This window comes from Triturus cristatus, chromosome 2_2, assembly GCF_964204655.1.
Source record: "Triturus cristatus chromosome 2_2, aTriCri1.1, whole genome shotgun sequence".
Lineage (NCBI taxonomy): Eukaryota > Metazoa > Chordata > Amphibia > Caudata > Salamandridae > Triturus > Triturus cristatus.
Genome location: NC_140582.1, coordinates 1239228637 through 1239242588, shown reverse-complemented (window position 1 = coordinate 1239242588; position 13952 = coordinate 1239228637).

Sequence of the window (13952 nt, the reverse complement as noted above, 5' to 3'; positions counted from 1 at the left end):
GGAGAGGGGAACACGCACACTCCACCCATGGAACATCACCCTCGAGCAGAGGAAAGGGAGTGGGGGGACACTCACACTCCACACATGGAACACAACCCTCGGGCAGAAGAAAGTGAGAGGAGGGGACACTCACACTCCACCCATGTAACACCACCCTCGGGCATCGGAAAGGGAGGAGAGGGGAACACGCACACTCCACACATGGAACGCCACCCTCAGGCAGAGGAAAGGGAGCAGGGGGGAACACTCACCCTCCACCCATGGAATGCCACGCTCGGGCAGAGGAAAGGGAGCAGGGGGGAACACTCACCCGCCACCCATGGAATGCCACTCTCGAGCAGAGGAAAGGGAGTGGGGGGACACTCACACTCCACACATGGAACACCACCCTCGGGCAGAGGAAAGGGAGTGGGGGGACACTCACACTCCACCCATGCAGCGCCACCCTTGGGCAGCGGAAAGAGAGGAGAGGGGAACACTCACACTCCACACATGGAACACCACCCTGGAGCAGAGGAAAGGGAGCAGGGGGACACTCACACTCCACACATGGAACACCACCCTCAAGCAGAGGAAAAGGAGCGGGGGGACACTAACACTCCACACATGGAACGCCACCCTCATGCAGAGGAAAGGGGGAGAGGAGAACATGCACACTTCACACATGGAACACCACCCTCGGGCAGAGGAAAGGGAGCGGGGGGACACTCACACTCCACACATGGACCACCACCCTCGAGCAGAGGAAAGGGAGCGGGGGGACACTCACACTCAACACATGGAACACCACCCTCGGGCAGAGGAAAGGGAGTGGGGGGACACTCACACTCCACCCATGCAGCGCCACCCTTGGGCAGCAGAAAGAGAGGAGAGGGGAACACTCACACTCCACACATGGAACGCCACCCTCGGGCAGAGGAAAGGGGGGCGAGGGGAACATGCACACTCCAAACATGGAACACCACCCTCGAGCAGAGGAAAGGGAGCGCGGGTACACTCACACTCTACCCATGGAACGCTATCCTCGGGCAGAGAAAAGGGAGCAGGGGGGACACACACACTCCGCACATGGAACGCCACCCTCGGGCAGAGGAAAGAGAGTGGGGGGACACTCACACTCCACACATGGAACGCCACCCTTGGGCAGAGGAAAGGGAGCACGGGCACACTCACACTCTACCCATGGAACGCTATCCTTGGGCAGAGAAAAGGGAGCAGGGGGGACACACACACTCCACTCATGGAACGCCAACCTCGGGCAGAGGAAAGGGAGTAGAGGGGAACACTCACACTCCACACATGGAACACCACCCTCAGGCCGAGGAAAGGGAGCAGGGGGGAACACTCACCTCCACCCATAGAATGCCACCCTCGGGCAGAGGAAAGGGAGCAGAGGGGAACAAGCACCCTCCACACATGGAACGCCACCCTCGGGCAGAGGAAAGGGAGCAGGGGGGGACACTCACACTCCACACATGGAACGCCACCCTCCGGCAGAGGAAAGGGAGCAGGGGGGAACACGCACACTCCACACATGGAACGCCACCCTCGAGCAGAGAAAAGGGAGCGGGAGGACACTCACACTCCACACATGGAACACCGCCCTCAGGCAGAGGAAAGGGAGCGGGGGGAAACTCACACTCCACACATGGACCACCACACTCAAGCAGAGGAAAGGGAGCGGCGGGAAACTCACACTCTACACATGGAACGCCACCCTCAAACAGAGGAAAGAGAGCGGGGGAAAACTCACACTCCACACATGGAACGCCACCCTCGGGCAGAGGAAAGGGGGGAGAGGGGAACATGCACACTCCAAACATGGAACACCACCCTCGAGCAGAGTAAAGGGAGCGGGGTTACACTCAGACTCTACCCATGGAACGCTATCCTCGGGCAGAGAAAAGGGAGCAGGGGGGACACTCACACTCCACACATGGAACGCCACCCTCGGGCAGAGGAAAGAGAGCGGGGGGACACTCACACTCCACACATGGAACGCCAACCTCGGGCAGAGGAAAGGGAGCAGGGAGACACTCACACTCCACCCATGGAACGCCAACATCAGGCAGAGGAAATGGAGGAGAGGGGAACATTCACACTCCACACATGGAACACCACCCTCGGACAGAGGAAAGAGAGCGGGGGGACACTCACACTCCACACATGGAACACCACCCTCAGGCAGAGGAAAGGGAGCAGGGGGGAACACTGACCCTCCACCCATAGAAAGCGCCCCTTGGGCAGAGGAAAGGGAGCAGGGGGGAACAAGCACACTCCACACATGGAACGCCACCCTCGGGCAGAGGAAAGGGAGCAGGGGGGGGACACTCACACTCCACACATGGAACGCCACCCTCCGGCAGAGGAAAGGGAGCGGGGGAACACGCACATTCCACACATGGAACGCCACCCTCGAGCAGAGAAAAGGGAGCGGGAGGACACTCACACTCCACACATGGAACACCGCCCTCAGGCAGAGGAAAGGGAGCGGGGGGAAACTCACACTCCACACATGGACCACCACCCTCAAGCAGAGGAAAGGGAGCGGCAGGACACTCACACTCCACATATGGAACGCCACCTTCAAACAGAGGAAAGAGAGCGGGGGAAACTCACACTCCACACATGGAACGCCACCTTCGGGCAGAGGAAAGGGAGCAGGGTGGAACACGCACATTCCACACATGGAACGCCACCCTTGGGCAGAGGAGAGGGGAACACTCACACTCCACACATGGAACGCCACCCTCCGGCAGAGGAAAGGGAGCGGGGGGAACACGCACACTCCACCCATGCAACGCCACCCTTGGGCAGAGGAAAGAGAAGAGAGGGGAACACTCACACTCCACACATGGAATACCACCCTCGAGCAGAGGATAGGGAGCGGGGGACACTCACACTCCACACATGGACCACCACCCTTGAGCAGAGGAAAGGGAGCGGGGGGGCACTCACACTCCACACATGGAACGCCACCGTCGGACAGAGGAAAGATAGCGGGGGGAAACTCCCACTACACACATGGAACGCCACCCTTAGGCAGAGGAAAGGGAGCAGGGGGAACACTCACATTCCACACATGGAATGCTGCCCTCGGGCAGAGGAAAGAGAGGAGAGGGGAACACTCCCACTTCACACATGGAACACCACCCTCGAGCAGTGGAAAGGGAGTGGGGGGAACACTCACACTCCACACATGGAACACCACTCTCGAGCAAAGGAAAGAGAGTGGGGGGACACTCACACTCCACTAATGGAACACCTCCCTCGAGCAGAGGAAAGGGAGCAGAGGGGAACAATCACACTCCAAACATGGAACACCACCCTCGAGCAGAGGAAAGAGAGCAGGGGGAACACTCACATTCCACACATGGAATGCTGCCCTCGGGCAGAGGAAAGAGAGGAGAGGGGAACACTCCCACTTCACACATGGAACACCACCCTCGAGCAGTGGAAAGGGAGTGGGGGAACACTCACACTCTACACATGGAACGCCACCCTCAAACAGAGGAAAGAGAGCGGGGGAAAACTCACACTCCACCAATGGAACACCTCCCTCGAGCAGAGGAAAGGGAGCCGGGGGACACTCACACTCCACACATGGAACACCACCCTCGGCAGAGGAAAGGGAGCAGGGGGGACACTCACACTCCACACATGGAACACCAACCTCGGATGATGAAAGGAAGCAGGGGGAACACGCACACTCCCCGCATGGAACGGCACCCTGGGGCAGAGGAAAGCAATGCAGAAACTTGGTGGCTTTGTGTGCCTTGGTAAATCTCATTCTAGTTTGTGCATCGCCATGCATCCCCATGCGTGGCACAAGGGTGACGCAAAGCCTTTGATAAATATGTCCCTCGGTATCAAACTCATAAGGAGTACTGACACCATCCTAAGTGATGAAAACCTCAACATAAATGGACAGAGTTTCAAGGGAAAAATGGAAATTCGCCCACGAGCCTTAAAAACCAGAGGTTTTAATACACAATGTAAGCACATTAATTCATAAAACAGCAAACTCAGCATGGCTTGACAATGATTAGGTCACTTTGGCAAATCAACAACATTTTCGTAAATTCGAAAGGCTCTTAACACTACCCTTTTGTTAAGCTGAGGGAGATCTGCTTGCTCCTTAAAAGTGGCACTTCGGAGGTGCAGAACTCAATATCAAACATTTTCTTAACTATAGCTCATAGAATTAAGTTCTTCCACATGCCTACATCGGAAGTAACAACAGAAATCCTTAACAAGCATTGGCATAGCCAATAGGTCTCGCCTTTGGGATCTTATAAGTGCATCATATTAGCCTGGGTGCTGTACTGCTAGGGATTGAAGAGCTATACAATTACTACACAGGTGCCCATGTGATTCAGGAATATATGCTTGCCTCAGGAAACAGTTACACTGTTTTTATTGTTGTGCAGGTGTACGATACCAAACGAGCAGTGTTGGGTCTGGTTGCATTAAGTATCTTATGCAAATAGTGCAATATTTATAGGCCATGTGTCGGGATGCATTAGTCGCATAATGCAGATAGTGCACGCCATTGCAAAGTGCCTCTTACCTAAACTTTATTTTCACACTACCTCTACACCTGTGCCATGCGACCACACCCTACTCGAAAAATGAGAAGAAGCCTGTACACTTTTTTAAACTTTGTGTGTTTATATAGTTATACTTTGTTTTGTCACACATCATTCTGTAAAACGCTCTGGAGTCAAGAGTATACAAAAGTATCTAAAAAACATTTTAAGAAGAAGTTCTCTTTACGCAAACCTTGGTGAAATCGGACCACTTTTATTATAGTTCTTAAATGAACAACGAGGGTCCCTGACATGAGTTCTTGGTATTATCCTGAAGATAACCTCATGGTTCAGTGCGCGTGCAACAGTGTGACTACAGACTACGTTTTGCTTGGTTAGTCCTGACAGATCTTGGGGAAGGCCACAGAGCGTAATGCTGTTGTAGTCCAGCCTCGGCAAGACCAGTGCTTGGACCACCTGCTTGAAATCCTTTTGTGGCAGGAATGGTTTGATATTTCTAAGTGAACATGAACATTTAAGACATGAGTGACATATAGGCTACTGACAGATGTCTGGGACAGGTGCTTAACTCACTGAGAGGAATGTTTAGGTGGATGAGTGAGTGACTGATGTCGGACATCATTCTCAGGTGATATTCAACGTCAGCAGCCTGAAAATCCCTCTGCTGTCACTATGAGTCCGGTTTTTATTGAGTCTTTGTTTTTCCACATATTGTGAAACTGCAGAAACCAAGCAGGTCATTGCTTTTCGGAACAGCTTACGTAACTATGCTCCAGACAGGTACAAAGATGTCAACCTCTTGGTAAAGGTTTTGACTGCGCTTGTATCAGACTGTGTGCAATCTTAGACCCGCAACTCACATGTTGTGACAGACTGAAGACCACATACGCATTGGCCCTGACCTCGACTCGAGACCGCAAAAGCAGCTTGGCTGACATTGCAATATGTTCACACTGGAACTCCCCTAACCGCATTGGCCCAGGAATTCAGCTTGAGACCGCAAAAGCGGCTTGCTTCATATGGATGAATATGAATATTTTCACACAGGAACTCCCTTAACCGGTCTTTTGCTTCCTGGTGCGAACTCCCTCGCACCAATACCAAGACCATCACTTCTAAAGGCCCCACGCCGGTGGTCTTCTCTCTTGATTCCCAAGACAGTCTGTCATTTTGCCCAGGCAATTAAAGTCATATGTAAACAGGCATGCATATTATAATGTCCTGAAGATGATCCCAGCATTTTCTTAAGGGATCGAAACGTCGTCGACACCTTGTACACCATATACGCCTTTTGAAAATGTTCTAATTTTTTGTGTAATGGTGTCTCCTGTATACTCTGTTTGTTCTATAATAAATGTGTTGAAAACAAACAATTTCCCTTGCCTGAACCCCTTACTTTATGTTGTACGTCTTTCTTGCTAAAGTTGCATGCAGGCTTGTGTCCCACTTAAACTGCTCTGTGTTTACTTTCTGTACACATTGAATTGATTGAATATTAAATATCTGTCCGGCTGGACAGATGTCTACAATATAGCACTGATTGGTTTCATATTTATTGACTATAACTTATTGTCTGTCTGGGGACCACTGTCTTTGGATAGAGTTTGTTAGAAATGGGATTTCTGGTTGGCTGAGGCGTGCGCCAAAGCCAGGCAGAAACCACCACTCTAGTCAGGGCAAGGAAGTTACACGCCAAAGATAACCCCTGCTCACCCCCTTGGTAGCTTGGCACGAGCAGTCAGGCTTATCCCGGAGGCAATGTGTAAAGCATTTGAACACGCACACAGCAACAACATCCCAGGCACACCACAAAAGGAACTCCACACAAGGTTATATATAAAAATAGCCTTTGTATTATCATAACACATTAGAATAGTATGCACATATTATACATGGTGCCACCTGGCACTAGGTCATATTTACAAGGGATTATTTACACCTGACAGGGACAACTGGACCACTGTCAGTACCATCACAAAGTGAACTTAGTAAATGTAGACCTTATCATAAACAGAGAACACAACCAGTAACTACTGGTAATCACAGTCCTTAGCATCAGCCTGTAACATAAACCACATTATGCACAGTATCACATTAGGCGCCAAACGCATTGTACGCCAACCTCATCAGCATAAACCCATTATGCATTTGTCTCACAAGTCTAAACACATTAGACCCTAACCTCCTAAGCATACCTCCCTTTAGGGAATACATCTCACTAGCATAAACCATGATATGCAAAACAACCTCCTAATCATAAAACACATTTAGAGGTATAACGCAGGGTGCGTAAAACATACTACATGAATTACATTTCCTAGCACCAAAATCACATTAGGGCCTCGCGCCCTATTTACCTCCCAGTCCCCCTGGCCAACTGGCCATCTCAGAAAATGGGCTCAAAGGCCCTGTGTCCCCAAAGTCAGGGCGCACTGCCTAGCAGCGGAATTCAATTGTGCCACTGCGCAAACCTAAACGGTGCAGCTGCCCACTACTTGCTGGGCAGCTGGAAACAGTCAAATGGCCATTGGAACAAGTATGCCAGGCGTTGGAGCCACACGGGGCTCTGAAAGTAAATAATGTCCCCAAGTACTGTGGAGCGCACTGGCGCTCAGAAACAGATCATGCCCACTGTGGGAGCCACTCGGGGCTCTTGAAGCAAATGTGCCCAAACAAAAAAAGCATGGGCCACTCTGGGCCTTCCTAAAATAATTATGGCCATCGTTGGAGCCACCTAGGCTCTAAAAATAAATATGCCAAATGTTGGAGCGGCCCGCTGCTATCTGGGGCCGCTCTGACTCGGGACTGCCGGAAAGGGGGCCGCGATCGGCACAAATGTTGTGCCCCCACTCACCGGACTGGTCTGGAGGCACTCCTCACGGTCTTCGCATGCGGTGGGGGCAGGCACCGGCAATGTGCCTTGAGCCCCCTCCGCCTTCAACCTGCACTCGTCGGCGCCTGCGGGGCTCTCCCTCAGGCATGGGAGACTTGCACAGGCAGGCGCCATCTTCTTCCCTCCGGGCGGCTTCTTCTCGGCGGGCAGGACTTCCCGCCGTACACCTCTTCCTGCTTCCGTCCGCAGGCCCTGCCCACTACCAGCCGGGCCGCGGTTCGCGGCGGCAGGGATTCGATCACTGAGGCGTAGGCTCCCTCTAATTAAAAAATAGCAAGCGGGGTGGGCACCCGCTCAATCCAGGAGGGCAAAGTCGCAGGGTGGGCACCCGTGCATCAATTAAAAGTACACACCACGACGCAGGGTGGGCACCTGCTTAACTGAAGAGAAATAAGCGGGGTGGGCACCCGCTCGATAACACAGGCACAGATCAGCGGGGTGGGCTCCTGCTCGATCCTGAAGCACGGGGGAATCCCTACAATGGGGATTCCCTCTATCCAGACAGCAGCTGAGCACTGCGGAGCATAGACACTCCTCTTTTTGGCCAAATAAAAATAAAGCGCTCTCAGGGCGCTTGGATGCAGCCAAGGTCCTGGGGGATGAAAAGCACAGCACTGCCAGGGCGCACAGACACTCAAAGTTCTGGAGGCCTGTTGAGGACGGTGGAATCTGACTATATGGTTGCCCCCACTTTTTTTCCTGGTGTTTGAATGGTTTTTGACTAGTCTGGCTTGGATCCTGCTATCCAGGACCCCAGCCTATCTGCTTCCTCTTTAAACTGATGTGAGTACCCTAGGTACATACCAATTGGATACTGAGGACACCCTATTAGCCCCTTGTAGATGGTACCCTAGGTACCCAGGGCATGGGTCCCTCAGAGGCCTACCAGGGGCTGCAGCACTGATTGTGCCACACCTGGGACAGCCATACAAACTGACACCACCAGACCACTTAATACAACACATATACCCTCATAGGTCACCCCTAAGGCAGGCCTTGCTAATCCTACAAGGCAGGGTGCTGAGATATGTGTGAGGGGGAACCCCTACCTGAGTAGGGCCCCTCTGCAACCTTCGTTAAAACTATTACTGGGTTGTTTGGAGTGCAGCCATACCATATACTCTTAACCGCATTATAATCAATCGCGGTAGAATGCTAACTTGAGAATGACTGCACAGAACCATGTCGTGTTTGGTGTCAAACATCGAGGAATCATACCCCCAATCCAGCCATGGGGGTGAGGGCATGATTCCCCCCTGCTAGAGGGGTGATATGGTAAAAGCGGCAGATTTTAGACACCAATTTAAAAGTGCACACGTAGTACAAAATGGATGCTACCCGCCACCCACACGACTCTGGCTGCCTGTTGCTGGGCAGAACTCCAGCCACGGCAGCTGGACAATAGGGATCTTGTTGCAGGGAGGTGCTCCCACCTCCCCAGACAGACTATGTGGATTGGAACTGGGTGGGTGCACCATAGGATGTCTTTCAGACCTGCACGTAGGCTTCTCTAGTACCTACTTCTGCATACATCGCCTCAAACCGGTTCAGGGGCATCCTGTCCCCTGCCCAGGCGGGAAACCACACAAAGGGGAGAGGGTGTAGCCACCATTTCCCGCCTGAACTCCCATTGGTGGGCTCTGATTTAGACACTCCCCTAATCTCTGGATAAAGGTGGGTGCAGGGTCCCCAGAGCCTCAGATTAATCTTGGACTTCAAAGACTTGAACCTTCGACGAGCTGCGGCACAGCTGAATGAAGAAATCTCCCTTGGAGTAAAGGAGTTACCCCCTGCTTGGCAGGCACCTGAAACACTGCAAGTGACCCAGTTGGAACTCTGCTGCTCCTATGGACATCGAAGACTTCTGCCTACCCTGAGGTAGGTTTCCAAGCATCCCAGACGCCAGTGAGTGTACACAGCAAAGCTCAGCACTGTGGACCCCGTGGGTGCCGAGATCCCCAATACCCCAGGACACCGGCCACCTCTTGCACAGCACACGACTCCGACCAGTGGGGAAGTTGTGCTTTGGCCTATCATTGAGCCAACCTCTCAGCATTACTTGTGCCAAAGGACGACGCTCCAGCCCGCTCCGTTGACCCGTGGGCTCATCTTTAAGCACTCCAAATTGCTGCCTCCCACGGTCCCTTGTCTCTCAACTGGTGGGCCCTAGCGGATGTCAATCTTTACTTTAAAGGGCTCCCCTGGTTGCTCCAGGCCTGCTCTACAGTCTCCTTGCTGGAGACCTTGCTCAGACCTCCTGGGTCTGCACCGTAACTGTTTTGTGGTCCTTACGTGGGTTGCGGTTGCCAAGGCTTAGTGGATCCAAACTGGACACTAACACCGCAGCAACCTTCATCCTTTGTGGGACAGTCTCCCTCCAGAAGCTGGCCTTCCTTGAAGCCTCCTGGACCCCGTGGCTGCTGATCCAAGCTACCCGTCTTCAACCTGAAAACATCCGACATTGAAGGGCTCTTTCTCCTGAGCTCCCTGGTCACTGTGCCGTGACTCAGACTCTGTCCCCTCTGCTTTCAGGTCCTTACCTTCAAGATCTACATCTTCAATCTGCACGACATCGACGACGCTTCACGCCAGCAGCAGTTCTTCACCTTTTTCCATTGAAAACGAGATCGCGACCCGACATCGAAAACGACCTATGCACCCGGCTTCCCTGGGGCAGGTAACAGTGGTACCTCGGTACTGTCGTGGGTGTGGGCCCTCTAAAAGCTTAACTCTAAGCTCCTGAACTTGAACTCCTGCTAGAAGTGTCCAGATTCTTGTAATTTCCAACCGCAACATTTCCATAGGGTTTAATAGGGATCCCGACTCCCGTGGGTCCCCTTCCTCACTACCTTGGGTGGTTTCGTAAGGGGCCAACGACCCTAAGTGCCCTAGGCACTGTCTGCAGAACTGTTGTGGCTCTTATACCACTTTTTTAATATATGGTTTGGTCCCCCCCTGGGGCCCTGTGATTCCATTGCAATTTATTGTTGTTTAAATGCTTTATTGAATTGTATCTTTACCTCCAGCCTCACAAGAGACTAGTGGGATTTGTTCTTAGAATAAATACATATATTTTGAATATATACCTGTGTGGACTACTCTTTCATTTGGTCATTCAAGAGGTTATCCATGGTAAAACAATAAGCTTAACACTCCTTCAAGACTTAGCCTGAAGGCTGCTCTCCACAGCTACCACTAGGATAGCTTTCTTTAAAGGTTGTCTTTTAACCTATCACGTTAAGAGTCGAATTGGACTGGTGCAAGGTGTCCCCTATAACTAGTGGACAGCATATGCCAGGCCAACTTCTCACAGTCTGGGACTATCGAAGAAAAACTACAGGGTCCCAGACAGTCCTCCAGGCATCCAGGGGCAGGGCAGGGCCCAGGGAGGCAAGCCTTTCCCTGATCCCCAGCAGCAGCACGCCCCTGGTAGATTCAAGTCCACAAACAAGAACATTTTCATGGGGTCACAGCCCCTTCTTTTATACAGCATTTTCCTTTGTTCTGCAACTGTAGGGCAAGGGGAGAACCAGATACAACTGGTTCAGGAGCACTTTGTTTTGCTCAGGTCCCCTCTCTATTCACAGGACAAGCCAGGGAAATCAGACGCACCACAGGAGGTGGAACCAGCATTGTGGAGGGAAGGCCCAGCCCTATTCACGTCCCAGGTGCAACTCCTCCCTCCCATCTACATGCAGATCTCTCCATTCACCACCGGGCAGACTCACACTGGCTCCTGGAATTCCCCAGCCCTCTCAGCTCCTGTCAATCACAAGCCAGACATGCACTCCACATCAGGCAGGCAGACACACAGCACACAGAAATGCCAACTTCTAGAAGTGGCACTTCTCCACTAGTCACCATACATCTGCGCACACCATTGCGCAGCATTTATTCTCACGAGTTCGTACATAGTAAACTTGACCATGCACTCCACTCACATCAGGAATTACCATGGACACACATATCCTCCATGCATTCCTTTGGGAGGGCAGGCCAATCTCACCACACGCACTCAGAGAGCGCACTCACTTTACACTGGGCCACAGTGCTAAAGTGCCCAGAGGCCTAAAACCGCTACCACCATTAGGGCCAAGTCCAACAGAGTTCAATTACCCAAATGTCCCTGACCAATTATATTTGGGTTTCCTTGTCTTTTTGTAATATTTCATTTTTGAAAGCCACACGCAAAGGCCAACAATGTGTCGAAAAGCTAAAGCCACACAAAGCCACACGCACAAGTTTACTGACAAATCTGGAGTGATTACAAGAGGCCCTCTCCTAGAGCAGCGCATGCACGCTGCGCTAGGCTCGACCTAAAAAATTATCCATTAGGTTCAGCATGAAAGTTTGATTTACGGTACATGCTTTCTAACACTACAGTTCTTTGATGTCATTGTGCCCCGTGTTCTGCAGAAAGTGTACGTAGAGAAGACTTGCAGAAAGTAGCTGAATGGGAGGTGCGAACGAGCAAGAGCAGGACACCACAAACTACAGCCATTTTAAAAATGATGGTGTCTCAAGTGAAAATTGTGCACAACTATACTACACTATTCATCACACTTCTATGAGGGATGATCAAAGTTTTTTAAGCACAAAACCCAAATTCATCAATTACAATCATATGCATCATTAAAATTACTATCTCACACAAATGATTTGCCACCCAAAATTGCACGTAGGAAAAACGTTTGACAGTATGACAACACAACTCTCCACAAAAGAGATCGTTTTTTGACCGTTCAGCCTACAAACATCTCTCAAATCAAATATTGTCCCTCTCTCAGACTGCATAGAGACTATACTCACACACAACCCCACCTCCTTCACCTTCAACATACACAACTGGCCAGTCCTTCACACTCAAATCATACACCTCAAATCACTAACAAAATGCCAGATAATACAGCCCCTCAAAAAACAAACACACTAAAATCTATCTGCACAAACACTCGCTCATCCAACACCTCAAACATACATCCACTCTTCGTCAAACACCACCAGAAAAAACCCACATTCAAACCCATCTCAAACTCACCCTCTCCCTGCAGCAAATACAACAGTGTCTCAATCCACAAACACACAACAATACTCACACACTTGTCTATTAATCATTGCTCAATCCAGAACCATTCAACATGACACTTATGCTCCACCACCACCACCCCCTCCCACACACCTCCCACCTTCAAAATATGCAAAAGAAAGATATCCCACAACACTCTTTAGAACAGCAAGTCCCCTTATCTATATTAAAACAAACTCAATATCGACACACAGCTCCACAGCCCAACCCCTCCATTTCAAACAGACTCACCTCCACTACCAATTTTATTAGACCCCAAAAAACATGCCTTTAAAGCCTGTCAAAAAAAAGATAATGATAACCATAAACAACACTTCCTCTCTTCCCGACAGTTAACCAGCATCAGAACATCACCCACAACTTCCATGCACAATACTTACCCTCCTGCAGCACAAATTCTCCCCACCTTCAAATTAGATTCTTTACACTGCCACTGACAAATGGTCATTCCATGTCAGAAACAAGTACAACATATTCAGCCTATTGACAGACACACAGCCAGACTTACTTTTCATGAAAGAATCATGGCTGGGAGAAGACACAACACCGGTATTGCATGAAGCTGTTCCACCAGGACATGCAACTGTTACACAAAACCGCATAGACAAAAGGAACAACAAATCTCACCAAAGCTGAGGATGTTTCTGTACAAGGGTGTGAGACCCTCCTTGTCAGATGTAACCCCACACCAACATGTTCATGTTACTTTCTCCTTCTCTACAGATCACCACCTAGCATCGCAACCTTTCCAGGTACATTGTTAGACACAACCTCTAACCTTTTGACAATGTACTCAAACTTATGCATCCTTGGTGACCTCAACATATGGTTTGACAAACCTATTGTGCCACACCCCACAACCATCCTCATTGGCCTAGACACACACCACATACAGCAACCTGCTCCTAAACCCACACACATCGCTGGAAACACATTAGAATGACTCCTATTGTGTGGTCAGACCACTTGCTCATTACCTTCAATCACAAGACACCAAAACACTGCATAATAAAAGCCATCCTACCCCCAACCACATAACGACCACCGAACAAGCTGAATTTGGTTGAATAGGAAATCTGCTTACCTCCAACACAGATCTGGTCCCATAAGTTCTGTACCAACACTCTATGAATGGCTCCAGCGAGTTTCAATCTTTTAATTCACACGAAGACAACTAATCAAAGCAAAGGAAAACTTGCCCCTTGAATGATTGCAGGATTAGAATACATAAAACAACAAAATGCCAAGCTTCAACATAACCGGCTTAAAGCAAACAGTCAACAATCAAAAAAGCAAAAAAACTATTTTCAAATTGCATCCACAATGCGAGGTGTGCCATTAAAAAATTATATGAAATACTGAATTCTGTGAGCCAAAATGCACAGTAGCTGCCAATCCCATTAATCAAGATATTTGTTACAAA